This window comes from Nicotiana tabacum, chromosome 3, assembly GCF_000715075.1.
Source record: "Nicotiana tabacum cultivar K326 chromosome 3, ASM71507v2, whole genome shotgun sequence".
Classification (NCBI taxonomy): domain Eukaryota; kingdom Viridiplantae; phylum Streptophyta; class Magnoliopsida; order Solanales; family Solanaceae; genus Nicotiana; species Nicotiana tabacum.
The window spans coordinates 210,574,999-210,592,409 of NC_134082.1; positions in this window are offsets into that span (position 1 = coordinate 210,574,999).

Sequence of the window (17,411 nt, forward strand, 5' to 3'; positions counted from 1 at the left end):
GAGTGTTACCGATATGACTCTCTCTGCTGGGGATTCTTTCGGCTATCAATTCATTTCCAATTTATGATCCTCTTCTCTGCTGGGGATCAGAGTGTTATTCTCGACTTCCATTTGCATGACTTGGCACTTCTCGGATACTGATCGGGAGGTCTTTTTTAGACACCAATGTGGGTTCTTGTGTATGGCTAAAAGAAAAGGGGTATCAAAAGGTTCAAAATAATTTTGATGGGTAAAATATTACAACTCTTGGAATCAAACCTCCTTCCCAAAATTACAAACACAACTTCTGCCCCCAGTTTCTTGCTTGGGGATTTTTATTTTTTTGTTACACTATGACCGAGCCGTGAGGCGCCTACGTATCCTTCTTTGAGGAATCAGGTCAAACGTAGTTCCCAATTCCTTTATTTTTCTTGTGACTTTTCTTTTGTCTTTATTATCATTATTTTTCTCTTCTCTTTTTCTTTCATTTTCATTAACTGATTCCAAAAGAGGGGTATGAAAGAATAAATAAGGCTCAAAAGGGGAAGCAAAGGTTGAAGTGTTTGGATGGAAGAACAAATTGCCTCCATCATTTCATTCTCCGATACCATGCCAAGTGCAAATAAATAACAATTACAATTAAAATAAATCATACATAATATCTCTTAACCACATCAGAATTTATAGCCATGTCGACGCATTTCCCTTCGATATTTGTTAAACATAAAGCATCATTGGACAACACTCTGGTTACAATGAATGACCCTTGACAATTCGGGGTGAACTTGCCCTTTGCCTTAGCCTGATGTGGGAGGATGCATTTCAGCACTTGCTGGCCCATTTCAAACTTCCGGGGACGCACCTTTTTGTTGTATGCTCTTGCCATTCTCTTTTGATATAACTGGCCATGACATACTACTGCCAATCTATTTTCATCAATCGGGCTCAATTGCTCTAATCGGGCTTTGACCCATTCACCATCATCAATCCCAGCCTCAGCAATAATCCGGAGGGACGAAATTTCTACTTCTGCCGGTATCACTGCTTTAGTTCCGTATACCAACAAATAAGGAGTTGCACCTACTGAAGTGCGGACAGTAGTGCGATATCCCAACAATGCAAATGGCAACTTTTTGTGCCATTGTATGGACCCTTCTACCATCTTCCTCAATATCTTCTTTATGTTTTTGTTGGCTGCCTCAATTGCTCCATTCTCCTTGGGACGATATGGGGTGGAATTGTGGTGTGTAATCTTGAACTGCTGACATACTTCTATCATCAAACCGCTGTTAAGATTAGCACCATTGTCCGTGATGATCACTTTTGGGATCCCAAATCTACAGATGATATGGGAATGAACAAAATCTACCACTGCCTTCTTGGTTACCGACTTGAAAGTTTTAGCTTCAACCCACTTAGTGAAATAATCGATGGTCACCAGAATGAACCTATGACCGTTGGTAGCTGTCGGCTCAATAGGTCCAATGAAATCCATGCCCCAAGCAACAAATGGCCATGGTGCTGACATTGTATGCAATTCTGTCGGCGGAGAATGAATCAGATCTCCGTGTATCTGACACTGATGGCATTTCTGCACGAAACTGATACAATCACGCTCCATAGTGAGCCAATAGTACCATGCTCGGAGAATCTTCTTCGCCAATACATATCCGCTCATATGTGGCCCACAAACTCCAGCATGTACCTCTGTCATAACTGTCGTGGCTTGACTAGCATCTATACATCTCAGCAATCCCAAATCTGGTGTTCTTTTGTACAACACTCCTCCACTGAGGAAAAATCCATTTGCCAGTCGCCGAATGGCTCTCTTTTGATCTCTGTTGGCCTGCTCCGGGTATATCCCCATCCTGAGGTATTCCTTGACATCATAGAACCATGGTTCGCCATCTAGTTCTTTCTCTAACATGTTGCAATAAGCATGCTGATCACGAACCTGAATATGCAGCGTGTCAACATGAATTTTGTCTGGGTGGTGCAATATTAACGCTAAGGTGGCCAAAGCATCGGCAATCTCATTATGAACTCTTGGGATGTGTCTGAACTCTACTGATCATGCAAACATTGTCGATATGGTATGAGTTTCAAGTCCCGCGTTTCCCATTCACCCTGAATCTGATGCACCAGGAGGTCCGAGTCTCCCAAGACCAAGACGTCCTGGACATCCATGTCTGCAGCTAGCCGTAGACCCAAAATGCATGCCTCATACTCAGCCATGTTGTTGGTACAATAGAAACGTAGTTGAGCCGTAACAGGGTAATGATGTCCTGTTTCAGAAATAAGTACCGCTCCTATTCCAATCCCTTCGCATTTGCAGCTCTATCAAAGAAGAGTTTCCAACCTGGTTCCTCAGATAATTCCAACTCATCTACATGCATCACTTCTTCATCAGGAAAATACGTCCTCAATGGCTCGTATTCTTTATCAACAGGATTCTCAGCCAAGTGATCGGCCAGTGCTTGGGCTTTCATGGTCGTTCTCATCACATAGACGATGTCGAATTCTGTGAGTAATATCTGTCATTTCGCCAATCTCCCTGTGGGCATAGACTTTTGGAAAATATACTTCGGGGGATCCAAGCGTGAAATGAGATAAGTAGTATATGATGACAGATAATGCTTCAATTTCTGGGTCACCCAAGTTAGGGCGCAACATGTCTTCTCGAGTTGAGTGTACTTAACCTCATAACCTGTAAACTTCTTGCTGAGATAATAGATGGCTTACTCCTTCCTTCCTGTAATGTCGTGTTTCCCCAGTACGCAGCCAAACGAATTCTCCAGGACCGTTAGATAAAGAATTAATGGTCTTTCCTGCTCAGGTGGAACCAACACAGGTGGATTTGATAAATATCCTTTGATTTTGTCAAATGCTTCCTGACATTTTGTCGTCCATTCTACCGCAGCATCTTTCTTCAGTAGCCGAAAAATGGGTTCACAAGTTGCTGTGAGTTAAGCAATAAACCTGCTGATATAATTCAACCTTCCCAACAAACTCATTACTTCTGTATTGTTCTTTGGCGGTGGCAGATCTTGGATGGATTTGATCTTTGATGGGTCCAACTCAATGCATCGCCGACTGACGATGAATCCTAAAAGCTTTCCAGATGGAACACCAAATGCACATTTGGCTGGGTTGAGCTTAATATCGTACCTTCGAAGTCTTTGGAAAAACTTCCTTAGGTCTGCTACGTGGTCTTCCTGATGCTTGGATTTTATGATCACATCGTCCACGTATACCTCAATCTCTTTATGTATCATGTCATGAAACACAGTAGTCATTGCTCTCATGTACATTGCCCCAGCATTTTTCAAACCAAATGGTATTACCCGGTAACAATAAGTCCCCCACGGCATAATGAAGGCCTTCTTTTCCGCATCTTCTTTATCCATCAGAATCTGATGATACCCAGCATAGCAATACGCAAAAGACCCGATCTCACGTCTAGCACAATTATCGATCAAGATATGGATGTTGGGTAATGGAAAGTTATCCTTTGGGCTTGCCCTGTTCAGATTGCGGTAATCGACACACACCCTGATCTTCCCATCTTTCTTCGGCACTGGCACCACATTAGCCAACCAATCAGGATATCGAGTGACCCGAATAACCTTTGTTTGCAGCTGCTTGGTTACTTCCTCTTTAATCTTCACACTCAAGTCTGTTTTGAACTTCCTCAATTTCTGCTTGACGGGAGGGCATACCGGGTTAATGGGCAATTTGTGAACCACTAAATCCGTGCTTAACCCCGGCATGTCATCATACGACCATGCAAAAACGTCTTTGAACTCAATAAGTGCTTTGATTAGTTCTTCCCTGATATTCGGTGCAATGTGGATGCTTATTTTAGTTTCCCTGATATCATCTGCATCCCCTAAATTGATGGCTTCTGTGTCATTTAAGTTGGACTTGGATTTATCTTCAAACTGGCTTAACTCTCTTTTTATCTCTTCGAAGGCTTCATCCTCATCGTATTCCGATTCATCATCATAATCGACCTCTTGTACAATTAGTTCGGAATCAGATTGATTTTTTAGACTGGGTTGAAGATCTGTTGTGCATGCCATGTCATTAGAACCAATATAAAGAGAACTGTTCAGAAAGAGAAAAGAAGAAAACAAAATTAGAATAAGAAGGAAAAAGCTTTCACTTTATTAAAATACGGGATAACAGAGTTTCACACTTTGCCGAATACAAAACAAAACTGGATTACAACCCTGGAATAATCCAAAAAGACAAGAAAAAAAATCATAGCCCACTACCAAGACTCCCTCCAGGTAGGAAGGGGAGTAGCCATCCAATTATTGATATTTGCCCTAGGCCCCACAAATTGTACATCTAACCTACTGGACCCTTCTCCAGCTTCTATCATGTTGACATCGGCGAACAACCTTTCAAAGCCCTTATTCAAATCTCCATCTGGCCCAATCAGTGGTCCGAGAACTTTCGGGACCGACAACTTTCTTATACCTGCTCTGACAAATGATCTCGATAGGTGCGGGATTGGCTTGGGAAGGACCCAGACTCTTTTCTTCAACTTGCGGGCCCGTCTCACATCCGCCGCTGTAGGCCTGAACCCCAACCCAAAGGTATCTAGATTGTTGGGCAAAGAAACCGGCTGAACAATACCCTGAAGATCAGCCCCTAAACCTTTGTCTGGCACAAATCCGTTCTTCAACATCTCCGAGGCTACCATGACAGTTGCAGCTGCTATTTTGGGAAGTGGGATGCTTTCACCCTCGGGAACTTTGTCCACTGAAGCCGTATCGAAAACCTGGTAAACCCACGATCCCTTATCATCATCAATCTCTATGAAGGGTACGATGGCATCATTTATGGCACTTGCATTGTCTTCCCCATGTACTACGATCTCTTGCCTATCCCGCTCGAATTTGACCATTTGACGTAGTGTAGAAGGCACTGCTTTGGAGACGTGGATCCAGGGTCACCCCAACAGAAGATTATATGACACTGCCACGTCTATAACTTGAAACTCCATGGTGAACTCGACCGGACCAATTGTCAATTCAAGTATGATGTCACCCATTGTGTATGTACCACCACCATCAAACCCTCGAACATAGATGTTGTTCTTGTGAATTCCGTCACCATCGACCTTCAGTTTGTTCAATGTGGTCAAAGAACAGATATTGGCACTGGACCCATTATCAATCAGTACTCGAGTGACTGTCGAGTCTTCGCACTTCACAGTCAAATAGAGGGCTCTATTATGTTCTGTGCCCTCCACGGGCAACTCATCGTCTGAAAAAGTGACCCTGTTGACCTCAAAAATTTTGTTTGCTATTTTCTCCAGATGGTTCACAGAGATCTTATCCGGAACATGGGCTTCGTTTAGAATTTTCATTAATACCCGGTGGTGCTCATCTAAATGGATCAACAAGGATAACAATGAGATCTGTGCCAGGGTATTCCTCAGCTGCTCGACAATGGAGTAATCTTGCGCCTTCATTTTCTTTAAAAATTCTTTCACCTCTTTCTCGGTAACTGGGTTCTTTATCGCTACTGGATTGACCCTTCTTAACTCTACGGGAGCAAAACACCTTCCTGAAGGAGTTAACCCATGTGCCTCACATATTTCCTCCACAACTTCCTTCCCCTTATGTATTACTGTTACTTGACTGTAGCTCCATGGCACAACTTTCTCGCTGATTATCGGCAACTACATTACTGGCCTGATAACAACTGGTTCTATGCATGCCCCCTTCACGGCTACTGGCTTGCTTGATATCCCTTGCACCATTACTTTGACCGGCTCTGGATTCTTGGCAACATCAGACGAACTCTTCCCCATCACCACCATTGGCTTGCCTTATACCCTTTTCGACTACACTACCGTTTTTTCACTGATCAACCTTTCTTTTAGACTGGCGCGGATCATCATTACCGTTTGTGAGGGCTTCTTGAGCTTCCCTCCTTCGTGCACTAGTTCGATCATGTGGGCTTCATGGTGTGCCGACAACGGGTTCTGATTGATGTTAGGTGCCTCTGGATCCTGGACCTCGATCCTATTTGTGTCAATAAGATCTTGTACGGCAGTCTTCAACTTCCAACATTTCTTAGTATCATACCCGGGAGACCCTGAACAATATTCACAGCTTACCGAGTGGTCCAGATTTTTGGGAAGGTTATTTGGCAATTTGGGCTCCACAGGACTCAAGAGTCCTAACTGCCTCAATTTGTGGAACATAGTAATATAGGTTTCTCCCAGCGGAGTGAATGTTCTCTGCCTCTGCACCCTTTCATTCCTGAAAGTTTGATTCCCACGGAAACCTGGTCCCGAAGGATTCCTGTAGGCCCTTGGTGGTGGATATGTATTTTGTGGAGGTGGATATGTGTTTTGTGGAGGTGGATATGTATTTTGTGGAGGTGGATATGTATTCTGGGGAGCCAGCGCACGCCATTGCAGGCGAGCCGGAGGCTGGGTGTAAGTTTGGGCGTGATAGACAGAGAAATGTGGCTCTTGTGGTGGGTAGTAGGGCTGTGGAGGGCCGTATGGAATGTGTGGGTAATTTGAGTGATGGGGTCTAGGTTGGTAGTGAGGGGGGACCTATGGATCTGGACCAAGTACATGCCTCGACTGTTGTGACATCTTCCCTTTTCTTCTTTCCGAGCGCACCTCCCGTGCCACTCTGGATGGCCTGAATGGTTGTTTTAATCGCCGAATAGCTCAGGATTTTGTTGGACTTAAGTCCCTCTTCAATCATACCGCCCATTTTTACTACTTCGTTGAAAGATTTGCCAACTGACGTCACCAGGTGACCGAAGTAAGTTGGCTCCAGAGTTTGCAGAAAGTAGTCCACCATTTCCCCCTCTCTCATCGGAGGATCAACTCTTGCCGCCTGCTCTCTCCAGCGGAACCCAAATTCTTGGAAGCTTTCCTCGGGCTTCTTCTCAAGTTTCAGCATTGTGAGACGGTCAGGAACGATCTCAAGGTTGTACTGGAAGTGGCCTGCAAAGGCTTGTGCTAGATCGTCCCAGGTGTACCACCTGCTAGGATCCTATATCGTGTACCATTCCAGTGCAGACCCGCTCAGACTTTGACCAAAATGATCAATCAATAGCTCATCTTTTCCCCCGGCCCCTCTCATCTTACTACAAAAACCTCACAGATGTTCCATTGGATCACCGTGCCCCTCGTATAGATCAAACTTTGGCATCTTGAACCCTGTTAGCAATTGAATGTCGGGGAATAGGCACAGATCTTTGTAGGCCACACTGACTTGGTTGCCTAACCCATGGATATTCCTGAAGGACTGCTCCAGGCTTTTAAACTTTCAAAACACGTCGTCTTGCTCTGGGCTCTTAGCCGGCTTTTCAGTCTCTACCAGGATCTCAAAGTAAGTATTATAAGTATGAGGCTCGGGTGCTTTGAAGGTTGGTTCAGGGGGGTAATATTGGTTATCGTGAGCCTGAAATAATGGCTCACTGGATGATCTTTGCAACGTGGCTGGTGGGGGTGCCACGAAAATAGGAACATTTGGTGGAGGAGGGTTCTGATTGGGCTGTGAAACTTGGGGATCATAGGCATTCCTTCCCTGATAGTATTGGTGACTGGGGAAGCTTGTCGAAGGGTCGAGGGGAGGGTACTCTGGCGTGTGTCCTGGTGGGAGAGTGGGAGTAACGGGAGGGCCGGGCACCTTTTGTACCCTAGCTAAGGCCAGCTGCATTTCTTTCATCTCCCGTCTCATCTTATCCATTTCCTCCTTCAGCATTTGATTCTCCATCATTTCATCCTCGACACTTTGGTCTGAACTAGTCATGCTTTTTAGTACAGGCCCTTTGGATCTTGTTTGGTAATGGTAATCTGCCAGAACGTTCTAACAAACTAACTGGTTCGAAATCTTTGGATAAACAACAAACTTGTTAGCATTAGAGTTTAACACATATTGCAATTTCACGTTGGGGGATGCAACGTTCCTAGGTAGTTTAACCATTTCTAACATGTCTTTGCTTCGACTGCATGCGTCATTCCGGCTTACTTTGTTTGTTCCTCGTTTAAGTGTTTCCGAAACTTTCTTTATCTCTCTTTTTATTTCTTTCTTTTCCTTTCTTTTACTCACTTTTTCTTTTTAGTGGTGGTCAAATCTTATGTGGATTGCCTACGTATCACGTCCCCACATGAATCAGACCGCGCGTAGTTCTACCACAAGTGCGGAAAATAAAGACACCGTTTTTGGATTTTTCAACCTTTACTAGCAAAACGTTTTATTACAAGGCAAAACATTTTTGAAAGGAAATTGACAGACTTGATACAGACTATAGATTTTATGCCAAAAAGGGAAATACAGACTCCGACGGACAACAGACTCTGAAGACAAGGAAAATACAGACTCAAACTATGAATGTTTCAGAGTTTTGAATTTTGGCGCCCGCGGGGCGTCGTTCTGCCTCGCCGCGGGCTTTGGTGCAAGGCCCCTTTGCAGATCTTTCAAATCTTCCATGATCTGGTTGATATAAATCATTATTGAAGCAAAGAAGGTGGTACGGGACATATCCTCACAAGCTAGGCACTTTATGGTGATGTAGTGCCCGATATCGTCGATTCTTCCCTTGATTCTGTTCCTTTCCATAAGCAATCGCTCTATTTTTTTGATTCCGCGTCTCCAGCATTTGAGCGTTGTAAAGGAGTTGATCCTGAAACTCATTCATCTATTTCTCCATTCGGGCCATTAGATCACAGTAGCGCTTCCTATCTGCTCTAGCATCTCGGGCTTGTCTGAAGATCCGCCCTTTGAGAGTGGATATTGTTTCTCTCAACATAGCGATGTTCCTTTCGTGGTCCCAATTCATTTGTTGCATAGACCGTGCCCGCTCTTCTACCTTCTGTATCCGTTTCACCTGGATTCTCGCTAGACCAGCTTTAGATTTTTCCAGGTCTTCTTGATACTTGAGGACTTTCGTTTTTAGACCGTTTATGAGCCTTTCATCAGCCCAGCTTCTCTTTGGGTTTCTGGTAGCTATTTTAATTTCCTGGATTTGAGCTTTGAGGACCTCGTTTTCCTGAGCTAGTTTTCTCTTTTCTCCCTCATCTGCAGCGATATGCAAATCTTTCTCAAATTTCAAATCTATAACTTGCTTCTCCAACTTGCCTATTGTAACCCTGTACTCGTGCTCTTTAGCCAACCAATCCCACTGTTCTTGCGACGCCTTGACGAATTCCTGGAGATGGGGTCTTTTAGCCGGCCTTTCGTGCTCAAGTTCTCTCATGTACCAAGCAAGGTATCTGCGCCACTTCGCCTTTGGCCTGATCCTGCACGCAAGTATCTGCTTTTAAATATTGGCATTCACTCCAGATCTGACGGACTCTTGCTTTAGGGAACTGTCCTTCAGGGCTAATCTCAATTACTTGAGCACTAAGATCTTCCTCCTGTGGCACTATTTGTCATCTCCCGAATTGTCTCAAAACCCGATATGGCGCGTAAGGCTGAATGATCTTGAGCCCCATCAATGGAAAGTGGGTCCTAGCTGCCGACATATGGATGACCTCGTCAATGGGCAACCATCCTAGTGTCCACTGTATTTGGCTGGCGGTGAGGGTCCGAAAGAATGATGTCCACGCCGTAACTCCCTCGGGTAGACTGACCCCCTTGATTCTTGTGTAGAACTCTTCTATGCAAGTTTTCTTCGAGGAACCATAACTCAAGAGCTGGGAACGGTGGCAGAGATGCTCAGTTATCCATATTTGTAGAAACAAGTTACACCCCTCGAAAAAGTTCCCTCTGGCTTTGCAGGCTGTGAGAGCTCGGAAGATATCAGATATTATCATAGGCGCAAGAGTGCTTTTATTTTGAGTGAGCAAGGTACTGACGACCCCGGCTATTTTCAGATCAATGTTTCCGTCTTTCCTTGGAAATACCAAAAGGCACAAAAAGGCTATCATAAAAGCCATTTGTCTATGCTCGTCCCACTTCGGATGGTTACTTTTGCTGTATAACTTGTTACTCGGGTTGTTGAATCCTCCGACATGACCATATCTGTCGTATATGAAGCGCGGATTACAAAAAACTGCGGCCAAATCTGGGTTATGGACCGTCCTGGATATCTTTAACGAATCTAAAAACTGATGCACAGTGACAGCTCTTGGAGCAACCAGGTATTTTTGCCTCAACGGAACTTCAGCATTTTCGATATACCCGGCTATTTCCTCCAAAGTCGGGGTGAGTTCAAAATCGGAGAAGTGGAAGACATCGTGTTCCGGGTCCTAGCAGGTGACCAAAGCTCTTATGATATCCCCCCAGGCTAGATTTTTAATAAATCCGTAAGACCTTTTAGATATTTCTTGACCTCATCTTGCCCTTCACCACCTAAATCATCCCACCATAGCCGCAACTTGAAAGGGATTTTAGTCATTATTGAAAAAGGTTCATTTTGCATCGTGCTCATCCTGCATATTTATTAAGATGATTAAGAAATAAAATTTATTTGACTCAACAAATTGACAATTTTTAATTTTTCATAGATTAAAAGGAAGATCTGGTCCCGCACACGGCTTTTCAGCACTTCGGGAACGAAGATTTTAAAGCTGGGTGAGTCAACCAGTCAAAAATCCAAAAATGACTAAAAGTGGCCATTTATGTAAAGTCAGCCTTCCGGCGTCCCTTTCGGTAACATTCGGCTATTTTTGTTAAAAACGGCGTTACTCGATTTATTGTTGACTTTTTTCTCTTTTTTTTTTCAAATTGAAATAAAAGACCCGGTTGAAAACACGGCCTTTCAGCGCTTCCGGGAGGAAGATTTTAAGGTTGTGCCCACAAACCATTTAAAAAATAACTTAAGGCGGCTGTTCTTGCGAAAACAGCCTTCCGGTTCCCTTTTGGGGACATTCGGCTTATTTTAAGCAAGAATGGCGTCACCCGACTTATTTATGACAAAGATTTTGACATTTTTGTAAAAGGGAGGTTGGACCCGATGAGGATTGCCTACGTATCTCGCACCCTATGAGAATCAAATCGGCGTAGTTCGGGTAGATAAAACAAACTTCTTTTGAAAACAAGACTTTTTTCGATGGCAAATAAAACCATTTTTCATAAAAAAAATCGACAGAGTTTCGACGCTATTTGGACATTGATTTTTTTCGAAACAGGAGATTAACTACCTCTATCTCTCTTTCCTCAAAGTATTCAAAAGCCGGTCAACATGCAGGTCCGAAGCAAACAAATGCACAAGTAGCAAGTTGGATGCATCAGGATGGTCTTTTGTCATTTTGGTACACCTGTTCTAGACAGACCCAACCCCTGTGTTGAGCCTCCAAAGTCAAATGCACATGATGCAAACAAACGTTCATACTAGGGATCCGGCATGAAGCTAAGTTATTCTAGGTTTGTAACCTGGGTATTTGTTCTAGACTGTGTACCTGAGCGGACAACTCGAGTCGAGGAGGGGGCTACGTACTAGGGACCCGCGAGATCGTACGACTTTGTAACTTGTCCGGCCTCTTTCTTATTCCAAGGTATGACACTAACAGAATAGGGAGTCTCAACCAGCAAGCACATCCCCGGAGGTGAGAAGAGAAGGGTTTTGGCACAGTTTATATACAGTTCAGATAATATCAAAGCGGTAAAAGCAGCATTTAGCACATTAGGCCTAAACGTGTAAAATTCAGATAATAAACAAAGCCAATTATAACAATTATTCCAAGCTCAAATTCTTGAACCCTGAACCAGAGATTCTGGGTTACGTCCCCACCAGAGTCGCCAGAGCTGTCACACCTGCTATTTCCTACACCCCCGAGAAGGGAGTACATAAGGGAGTTTTTTCCAACTTAAAGTGACAATTGAAACGAGATTATTTTATTAAAATTCAGAGTTGCCACTTGGGATAATTTATGGTGTACCAAGTCACCGGTTTAAATCCCGAATCGAGGAAAAGATTGATTCTGTATTACAGTCCGCGAATACAAAAATCTGGGTAAGGAATTCTGTTAACCCGGGAGAAGGTGTTAGGCATTCCCGAATTCTGTGGTTCTACCACGGTCGCTCAACTGTTATAATTGGCCTATTATCTGATTTTTAGTACATGTTTTAACCTATGGTTCAATTTTAACTTTATAACCACTTTTATTTAAATATTCTTTTGAAAGATTCAACGTCATCTAAAACACATCTTGAACCACGTCACATAAATGCACTCGTGGTCCACGACACATTTTATCTAACGTTGTTGAGACTTGGATTTGGGTCACATAAATGCACACCCGAGTTTAGGAAGGTAATATTATTAAATATCGGACCTAAGCGACTAGCGTATTATTAACTTTGTGGGAAACCATGAAATTCGCTAAATGGCACGTCCCGAGGTCTAAATACTTAATGTGGACATTTAAAGAGGGCAACGCGATTTGTGATTTTATTTGGCGCGGTGCGCCTTATTTATTTTAAAGCCAACCTAAAGGACTATGATCTTTCTATCATATATTGTCTCTAATAATAAGAAAAGGCCCTAATTAATTAACATGTCACTGAACCGTGATTAAGTACTCAAATAGATTCAGTTCAAGTTGATAACCAGTCCATCATGGGCCTCTGTATAGGCCCAAGTACAATCAAGGAGCCTAAATTGAGACTTCATGGTCTTAGCATGAGGCTGACATGAAGTTTCTGGGGCCTAGGCTTTGGGGCAAGGCCCAAATCGTCAGAAGGTGCAAGATGAATTATGGCAGGCCCAAGTTAGAAGATACAGGACTCAGCGTTTGAGCTTTCAACTTGAAACAAAAGACTGAGAATGCAACGAATTTAATTTACAAGCACAAGGTTGTCACATGTGTAAGCATACTGGTGATCGTTTCCAACCTAATAGTGACTATCAGCAATTGATTTTTTACAAAAGTAAGCAGTTCAACTCCATATAACCATGGCAAATGGTATTACTTTCATGCAGTCCTTATGATTAATATACTGAAATGGCCTAGAATGTTCAAATCTTACATGTCTACCATTATTTCAAAATTAACTACAAGCCATATCATTAACAATTTCAAAATCAGATTTTTACTACTAACTATCACAAACCTCTCATGCTAAACTATCATAGACCAAATATCAGATTTAACTATAACACGAATTAAGGAGTAAACCAGATTAAAACTGGTGTTTCAATTCTTCACACAAATCAAATGAGTTTAACAATCCTACACGACCTCAAACAGTCCAATTATACAAGTGATATGAAATTCGAATAAACATAATTGCTCTACACTTTTGAACTAAAACAAAACATGAGAAGTCAGAAATCATCTCAAGCAGCATTTTATTTCACGTCCACAAGCTTGAAGGTTCCAGGATAAGAAGAAGAAGAAGAAGAAGAAGAAGAAGAAGAAGAAGAAGAAGAAGAAGAAGAAGAAGAAGAAGAAGAAGAAGAAGAAGAAGAAGAAGAAGAAGAAGAAGAAGAAGAATAAGAAGAAGAAGAAGAAGAAGAAGAAGAAGAAGAAGAAGAAGAAGAAGAAGAAGAAGAAGAAGAAGAAGAAGAAGAAGAAGAAGAAGAAGAAGAAGAAGAAGAAGAAGAAGAAGAAGAAAAAGATAACCAGCAGCGACTCAGGAAAAAACAGTTAAAATTCCCAACAATACCAACATCAACACAAACAACTAGTAACTGACCCCAAACAGCTTGACATCAACCAAATATCAGTCAAAACACAAGCAGAAACACCCCTAGAATTCAGCAACCAAGAGAAACTCGAAAATACAACTCCACAGTTGGAGTTGAAGCTCTTTTCATTTTCAATGGGGTAGCACTAGTTGAACTAGACTAACTCTTGAAACTCTCTTCCAGTTTTTCAGCATCTTCCCTCCCAATTTTCCAGAAATGTTCCTAACTGATTAAAGACTCTCAAAAGTGATCTCTGAAACTTGAAGCAGAGAATTTTAAAACTGCTTATGATTCTCAGGAAGTTGGACTACTGGCTGAGATTTTGACAAGTTAATTAAGGCAATGAAACAGTGAAAGCTCCCTCCGCTCTCTTCCTTCTCGGTCTGACCCAGAAGAAGAACCAAGTCCAGACTTCACTCAAAAAAAAAGGCTCCCCCTTCTGTCTAAAAATGACTCTATATATAACTCCCAAAACAGGCCTGCCCCCTCTGCCTTATCAGATTTTTTGCCCATGATATTCCTCCACCACTACTACATGTTTTGTTCTCTTTTTAATTCACTTGTTCCCCACTACCCTTGTATTTTCTTTATTTAAATTCAAATAGGTATGGGCACCTATTTCTTAATCCATTCCCTTTAAAGCATTTCATACCGTTATGTTTTGTTCCCCATTAACACTAAACAAATGCATTAGTTTAATGTTACTTAAGTGCTTTACTGATAGCCCACTTAAACTAACCATTTTTAAACTTTTAAATTCCCAAATTACCCTCCTAAAGCCCTTGAAATTACTGTCCTACCCAATCCCTTTAATTGGTAACAACCCCAAACAGCTATAACCAATTCAAACTATCAAATTCCTAACAATTGACTCCTAACTCAACTGGACAGATTACAAAACTTCAGATTTGAAAAACCAATAGACTCCGTGATAACCAACTAGACAAGTAATCAACATCATGAATTGCAAACAAAGGGAATCACACACTATAGAATAAGTTTTAATTCACAACAATTTGGCTAAACCCAACTACTATCAACATGAGACTGCAATTAGAGATGAGGCAAAGCAAGTGTCATGAAATGAAACCTGATTAATAACACGAGTCTAGGCTCAGACAATCATGAACCATTTCCTAAGCATTAGGTCTATTGTACAGGCTAACATTACTGATTAAGGGATCACAACGACAACATAATTGGTGGCCTGAACTTGAACAAACTAAACAGACACAAATTAAACCAGTTCTTGACAAATTCAACTCGCAAACTGGCCCAAGTTTGGACCTTAGACTACTGATCATAATTCAAACGGGAAATTCATGCCAATTTATAGAAGGGGAAGGGACAAAGTAAACAAATGGAACTGCAAGAGTGAACAATCAAAACTGGATGTAAAAGACTTACCCGAATCACAACTCGATAAAAAAAACTCGAGGCTCTTCCCATTTTCAAGCCGAGACGGACTTTAACCATGTGTTTTCGAAGGAAAACAGCATGGCTAAAGTCAGTCTCTGGCTCAAAATTCATCGAACCTGGCCTGCCTAACTTCGATCTGGAATCCGAGCTACCCCACGATGATTTGAAAAAAGTCGATCAGGGATTCATGGTGAGGGGGTCCAGGAGATCACAAGGTGTGAGTTTGGTGGCATTTGAACGGATTAAGGTTTGGGTCGATTCCTTTGATCTAAGATTCGAGGAGCTCGGGGGTGATTTGAAGAAAACTGAGCGTGGGACTGGAACGAGGAAGTCTTGGGGAAGCTGTGGTGTGAAATTGGAGGCTATTGGACGATATAGGGTTCCGGCCTGATTTTCAATCTAATATTCGAAGCACACAGCTGGGATTCGAGAGATAAGAGTTAGGGATTCGGAATGGGGAGGTCGAGGGGAATTAGTGGTGAAAAGATGGGGTCGTTTGGACCACCGGAACCGCCGTGAGATGATTTCCGGTGGGCGGAGCACGGTGGTTGAAGGCGGAGGAGCTGTTTGATCTCTGAAGCTCAGAGACGAAGAGGTGGGGGGGGGGTTGGTTTAGGGGGCGGTGTAGGATTTAGGAATATATACCATGTGGGGAATTTAATCCCGGCCGTTAGATCAATTAAGATCAACGGCCAGGATCAAGGAGATTAACCAATACAACGTCGTTTGGTTTAAGTAGGGGGTCGGTTTGGGCTGGACCGGGTACAGGGACGGGTTTGGGTTGGATTTGGGTAAGAGATGATCCTGGCCGCTGGATTGATTTAATCCAACGGCCTTGATCAAGAGTGACCAAACGACGTCGTTTTAAGACGTCTCTGGCCAGGCCAACTGGACCTGGTAAATGGGTGATTTGGGCCTGATTTTTGGTCCAAAATAATGGCCCAGACCAATTTTCACTCTTTTCTTTTTCCTTTCATTTTCTTTTAATTCCTAAAAACCAAAAATTCCTAAATTAAATTGTAAAACCAAGATTATTTTAAAAAGATATTAATCAACCCTTAATAATAATTAACACATAAGATCAAATATTGATTAAAATAAAAATCACACAATTAAACAATAAAAATGACAAAGCTACCAAAATTCATATTTTGTGATTTTCATTCTTTAAAATATGACGTAGTTTAATTAATTCAAAAATGCACAATTAAATCCTAAATATGCATGCAACCTGTATTTTGGTATTTTTCGATTAATTAAAACAGGATAAACGTTCACAGACAAAAAATAACTATCCAAAATGTCACGCAAAATTCTCAAAATTGTACCCAAAGGCAATTTGTTTTATTTTTGATTTCTTTTGGAATAGTTTTCGTGAAGCAAAAAATCACGTGCTCACTCCCCCTTACCCAAATCTCTGGTGCGGACTTAGTTTTGGAGTCCAAAGTGTTTTAAAGGAAAAATTATTTTTAAAAGCAGTGACCTGGCACACCGAAATCAATGTCAGGTGGCGACTCTGACTTATTTCCTTTTGAACACAACTTTGTCACTTTTAATTAAAACCCCTTTTTGAGCTTTACAAATATTTTTATTAATTTAAGATGGTTAGTGAAGTTGGTTAAAAAAAAGGGGTGTGACAATATTTACACTCAAAATTCACTTAGATTTGGACATGCAGCCCCAAATCTAGTGCCCTCATTCCTTTATGACTACTCAGCTACAATCTATGGATAAAAATTAAACTCCTGCAATTTCCTAGCTACCATAAAATTCAAATTTCCTCGACAATGCACTTCTTGAACTATCATTCTGATTAACTCCTCACAGCTCCTTTGTGTTCCTCGAAATGTTCTCCAATTTCTTTCCTGCCAAATGTAATACACAACACAAGCTAGTAGCATTCTATAGATTACATATATTTGTTTCTTCCATGTTGCATGTCTTACAGTCCATTGAATTTCATCATTCCACCCCTGCACATCTCTTGTTATTCCCAACCATTGTAGCAACTTCCTCCATATTATTGTTGAATAGTTGCACTTGAAGAATAGATGATCATGGCTTTATGTTGCTCTTCCACATAGCGAGCAATCTGAACAAATTGCTATACCCCAGCCTAGTAATATGTCTCTCGTGTACAGTCTTCCAAGAATTGCCAAGTACAAGTTGAATATCCATTTTGGGTTTCTAATGTTGTTACAAACTAATCTCTTCCATTCCACTTTAAGTAGTTCACCTCTGAGCTTATCATATACCAGCCTGATGGAGTATTCCCGCATGTTCATCACTTCTTCTATTCCTATACTTTCCTCATTCAAGTATTTAGTAGCACATAAGATTTTCTGAGTGAGCCAAACAACTTGTTTAACCTTCACATTCTATACTATCTGTTG